A 6,000-nucleotide genomic window follows, 5' to 3' on the forward strand; every position below is an offset into this window, starting at 1 on the left:
AAATGAATTGTGACCGGTAAGACATTGTCACAGCAAATACAATCAACCCTTTACAGAAGCTCTCATCCCTGACTTGTTTAAGAAGGGCTAATGGAAGTAGAAAAAAAAGGGTGGAGGTGGTGTACCTGGGGGCTCAGAGTCTATAAATCGGTGTACTGGTCTTCTCCCTTTTCCTATTATAGCAGTGAGGAATGCTCAATTTTTGATGAATATGAAAGTATGTGGGCAGCCCATGAGACGTCACACCTTTCCAGGAAAGCACAGAGGCGCAAGACGAAATGTTAAGCTCGACGCCTCTGTTTTTCTTTAGATATCCAACATACAATAAGGCTGGGTTCACACAGGGCAGATTTGCCGCGGTTTTTCCGTTGCGGTTTTGCCGCAGAAGAACTGCTTCTGTGGCAAAACCTCTTCAAATGTTAATTTGGGCTTGTGGATTTTGCTGCGGAAAAATCCACACGCGTTTTTTTCCGCAGCGCTTTAGTCGCGTATTTGGTGCGGTTTTGGCTGCGTCCATAGAGGTCTATGGACAAAAACGCGCTGCGGAAAAGACCCAAGAATGGACATGCTGCATCTTTTAAAACCGCGACGCAGTTGCATTTCCGCACTGCGGCTGTGCGGAAAAAATCCGTCCCGTGAGAACAGCTTTTTGGCAAATCTCATTTGTGCTGCATTGCACTGCAAACGCAGAGGTTTTGCCGCAGTGCGGATATGCAACGGCAATCCGTGGCAAAACCGCAGCAAATCTGCCCCTGTGTGAACCCAGCCTAAACACGTTTCTGGGCTGTTGCGCCCCTTCCTCAGTGTATAAGCTGGGGACACACAACCAGTGCTGTGTCTTCAGACAGAACACATCCGCCCTGGCTGTGTGTCCCCAGCTTAGGTTGGTGCCTACTGCCACTTTGTTCTAACATTCACTTCATGTTATTAAAGGGGTCCCAATAGGTGAGCTCCCCAACCTATGATATACATATTGCATAACAGGGTAGTCTAACAAGAGTTTATACTCAGTGTTAGTAAAATGAAGCCAATGTTAGAGATACGGAAACAATCAACCCGTTGTTACATATGAAACAAGTCGGACATTCCTTGAAATATTGCCACAAAGCAGCATTTCCCAGCCATTATTGATACAAGAGGGAACCCCTGAGAAGAGGCCAGGTGCACACAGTGTCATTTCACTCTGGATTCAGACACGGATTCCACAAACACACCACAACGTCTGCGCCATTTCAGTATTCCAACCTGCGCCACTCATACAGCACAGATTTTTTTGCATGTAGATTTTGAAATCCACACTGTGGAAAAAAATAAGTGACAATTCACAGCACGGTTTCCACTTGAGAATCCACAAAAGAACTTCAAGGCTCAGCAGATTGAAGTGTCAGAGCCATATCAGAGAAATCTGTCATGGATCTAATAGTTCTAAGGCCGTGTGAGCGAGGCCCTGGGGAACATCTATTCCTGCTTCAAGATCTAGAGGTGGATAAAACAGCCTGCAATTCAGTAAAATCTAGTTTGTTGCTATTGCAAACGCTGCAGATATTCCACCTAGGAAGTAAGGCGTTTCCGCTCTGTGGAGCCGTTCCCTGAAAGTGACAGCTCCTACTGTTGCTGTACTCTAGTACTGGTTGGGATACATTCTTATGGACGGTATCTGCCCAGTCTCTCCAGGACTGCTGGGCACGGAGCTCTTGTGATCAGCGGAGGCCTATGACATGTAACTAATTGGTTGAAATGACAGGCATACTTTTTTTTTTTTTTTTCAACCACAGTTTTTGTTACACTATTAAAAAAAACAACTAGGCTATGCAAACAAGGCCTACAGGCCGTTTAACATGGGCCAACGATCAGGAACAAACTGCTTCCACCCCATCATTGCCCCATGTGAAGGTGCCGAAGATCAGCTACAAATGAACAAATGCTCACTTGCCAGGAGATCACATCTTTTATGTGGCACTAAGGGCTCCTTCACACTGGCGATTGCAATACTGGACACTAGAAAATCGCGGCAATATCACATATGTGCTCATGCGATGTCCGAGCGTCAACAATGCTTCTAGGAAATTAATCTTGCGCTATAGAGGGCAACAGGCGTTGCTAATGTTAAAAACACATCACACGAACATTGCAAAACGCAGAAAGATAGGACATGCAGCGATTTCTACAATTCGCAACATCGCAGAACAGGAAACATCGCAAATGGGAATGAAGCCGTTGAAAATCATGGGTTTCATAATTCTGCGTTTTCTTGCATTCTCGTATCACCCAAAAAATGTTCTCCCCACTGTGAAGGCAGCCTAAAATAGTTGTCGACAGCGCATCTCGCCATGAGGAAAGCGCATGTATTAATGAGCCTTTCCCCCCAGTCTGCATTAGCCTGTGTAAGGGTACGTTTACACCTAGGGAATGTGTGCAGTTTCCACAGGGTCAAATTCTGAGGCAATTGTGCGGATTTGACGGAGATCCACCGCAGCCTTCAGCCAATCAATTGAATAGGTGAAATCTGCGGCAGATCCACTGCAATATCTGCAATTGCTGCAGTCTACCCTCAGCGGTTTCACCAGGTGTGAGCCTGTCCTAAGGGCTCTTTCACAAGGGATAGAATATTCTGCTGTCAGAATCTGTAGGTCTAAATGCAAGATAGCAGGCTGAATTCTGCACATTAGATATGCGGATTTTGGGCAACTTATCAGGACAGCAGAATACTTGATCCTGTATGAAAGAGCATCGATATCATTTGGCTCCAGTTGAGCCATGCAAGACCCCAAGATACATTCAGCAATCGTTAATCTAAACATGGAGCACACATGCAGGTTAGATGGGAAGCCCTTTGTGCTCGCTTACAGCAGTCATTAGCATTAGAGATATTTATCTTGTGTCGTGTGACATTTATTTTGTATCAAGAGAGAAAGCACGAACTACAATATGCAGACATCACTGCGATCATAGCCCGACCCCGTGAGAAACTCACTTACCAGTGAAAAAGTGCACACGGGACATAACGAACACATCAGTGCCCTGCGCAGTACCCCCAATGAACCTGAGGTAGGCGCCTGCACGTGGGTCAGCTCCCTTCACTGAGGCTAAATAGGGTGAGCGAGTTGTTCGCTTTCAAACGACGTCCGTTCACAAGCGCAGACAATCATTTACAGTTTTTTTTCTTTTCCACAGCTCGCTGGTCTGTCAGGGAATTCTGAGAATCACTGAACGGTCGCCTTTTACACGAAACGACTAGCAAATGGCGATTTTATAGCTGCATAAAATAACGATAAGCGAACAAACCGCTGTTCGTTGTTGGCCACGTTTACACGGAACGATCATCATTCATTTTCCCACGATCCAACAATTATAAAAATAATCACTGCACACAGCCCGCTTCATATAGGCGTAAGCGCATTTTTGTGCGCTCCTGCGCACGTTCTACTTTATTTTTGTGCGGCGTGGAGTGCTAAGGCAGCAGAAATGCAGTCTTTAGCTCTTGCTCATGACCTGAAGGTTGCGGGTTCAATCCCCGCGTGGTTCAGGTAGCCGGCTCAAGGTCGATTCCATCCTTCTGAGGTCAGTAAAATGAGCACCCAGCTTGGTGGTGGGGTAATAAATAAATTACCTGAAAGCGCTGCGGCATAAGTTGGCGCTATATAAGATTTTTTTTTTAGCAATAAATCACACAAGCATGCTCCCATTGATTTCAATGGACAATTAAGTTAAATTAGTTTAATATGTGTTGGTTTGTGTGCAATATGCACAAAAATAGAATATGCTGCATATACGCCCACCGAATAAAATATGCTTATGTGACTAAACCTATTGAAATCAATGGATTCTAATTACTGCGTATTGTGTGCACAAGATTTGTATTCCCAAAACTCTGTGCAAATAAGCCTTAAATCTACATGCGGCTCCACAGCAGAACTCTGCAACGCAGCCTCAGGATTGTGTCGCAGGTTGAACTGTCAGCTCCATGTAAAAAATTTTTTTTTTTTAAAATTATGTCAAATGAGCTTGTAAATAAACCCTAATCAGGATGATAATTGTATCCAACACTAGATATAGTAATTCTCCGCGGTGATTCGCTAGTGAACGAGACAACTCCAACTTTTTCCGTTTTGGGGACTGTTTTTCCATCGGATTTTATGAGAATAAACAAATTTAAAGAACGCCGCCATAATCGATCACGCGGTGTATTACGGTTGGTTCACACACAGCTGATGACTCGCACAAGTTTGTGTCTCTCACAGGTATATTCTCCCAGCAGTGTGGCTTCTCGGGGACAATAAAGTAACTAAGAGTACGGACAGGTGCGGAATACACCCCTCCCCCACCACAGAGGGTGCACGGAACAGACCCCGGAACCCCTACAGATCCTCACAGGTAAACAAGTGGTGAATAATCATCATATGAGCTGTCACGGCCTCACTACATGCCCACGCTTGTATGAAATGGCGTATACGGTTATTTATATAGCGACGCTCAGCTTTGTGGCGAGCAAACAAAAGAGCTATGGGCTCCGTCCCAAAGGAAATGTCTCCTCTGCCGGGATCAGATATCGGCCGGGGCTAAATGTGTGCTAATAAAACATGGAATACATAATAATCAAACAAAGATACATTACACAACATGAAGACGCACTGAAACAGGTGCATCGGGGAAGATACAGCAACTGCTACACTGCATTATATATATATATATATATATATATATATATATATATATATATATATATATATACAGTCTGGGATCCTGACCAAACTGAATGCTGGTCCTTGTAGTTCCACCAGAAATTCTAAATTACTTGCAGGTGATTTCACTTTGTAATTAAATCTTTACCCAACAGATAGAATAAGATTAGGAGAGCTTCCTCACCTCCGGGAGCAGCTGAAGGACTCCTCAAAGTCCACACAATAGGGGTAAAAGTTTCCTCCGCAGTGCTAGCTGCCTCTTCTTCTACAGCCCAGGCTCAGGAACTCTGGAGCCTCACAAAGCCCCGCCCCTCGGCCCCCCTCCCCCACCTTCAGGGCGTGGCCGAGACCGAATACACCTGAAACTCTGACGAACAGGTTTGTCGGCGCTGCGGGCGCTGCGGGGAGCGGCCTGCTGCAGCACATGGCGGAGGGAGCGCACGCCGCTCATCTCTGCGGCGGCATGTCATCAGGGCGCCGCTCATTAATGTCAGCTCTTTGGCCTCACATCTCCTCAGAGCGGCTAATGCTCCCTCCGTGAGCTGACTAGAGGGAGCTGCCGGCCGGTAGAACCGTGCCCTGGTGCTTCCCAGGCAGACCACTATGCCAGGAGGTCACGATTTGTACCATTTTTATTTACCAAGCACAATTTTTTCCGTAATTTTTCACAAATAAGATTAAAAAAAAAATGGTTACAACTCATGGTTTTTCTTTTCTTGTTGGCAAACTATGCCAGAAATTGGCTTAATTTAACACCTTAGTGACCGCTGCTACGCCTTTTGGCGGTCTATGTATGAAGAGAGATCGCGTGGCAATCTCTGCATGCAGCGCTGGCGCCAGCTATTTCTTACAGCCGACACCTGGCGGCAATAGCGCCAATCAGCTGTGCGGCTGATTGAAACTGTTAACCCTTTAAATGCCATTGTCTATTCTGAGAGTGGCATTTAAATCCCCCGAACAATGTTCAGGGGTCCCGTATGGCCCCCATAATGAGATTGCAGGGAGCTGTACAAGATGTCATGACAGTCCCCTTCTGACAGTGGATGGCATTACATCATACTGCAGGAGCGATCAAAACATTGCAAGTTGTTGGCCCCTATAGGGACTAAAAAAAAGTAAAAATAAGATCAATAAAGTTTTACTAATTATTTTTTAAAAAGTTATAAAACTTTATTAAAAAAAAAACTCTTTTGCCATATTTATAATTAAAGAATCTGAATAATAAAACAGAAATACATATTTGGTATCCCCACGTCCGTAAGAGTCTGATCTATCAAAGTAACGCGTTATTTACCCCGCACGATGAATGTGGTCAGGA

General features: G+C 45.0%; 1 protein-coding gene across 2 annotated transcripts in view; it reads right to left on the reverse strand.

Annotated features, from left to right (window-relative positions):
- Positions 1–4,985, reverse strand: part of OCLN (occludin) — a 36,220-nt gene extending 31,235 nt beyond the window's left edge. Inside the window, exon 1 of one of the 2 annotated variants that reach the window (XM_066602931.1) lies at positions 4,867–4,985. The gene's annotated coding sequence lies outside the window, so the exon portion shown is untranslated. The remainder of the gene's footprint in view (positions 1–4,866) is intronic. The other variant, XM_066602932.1, reaches the window with a different exon arrangement.
- Between the last annotated feature and the right edge of the window lie 1,015 nt (positions 4,986–6,000).

This window comes from Eleutherodactylus coqui, chromosome 5 (genome assembly GCF_035609145.1).
Source record: "Eleutherodactylus coqui strain aEleCoq1 chromosome 5, aEleCoq1.hap1, whole genome shotgun sequence".
Lineage (NCBI taxonomy): Eukaryota > Metazoa > Chordata > Amphibia > Anura > Eleutherodactylidae > Eleutherodactylus > Eleutherodactylus coqui.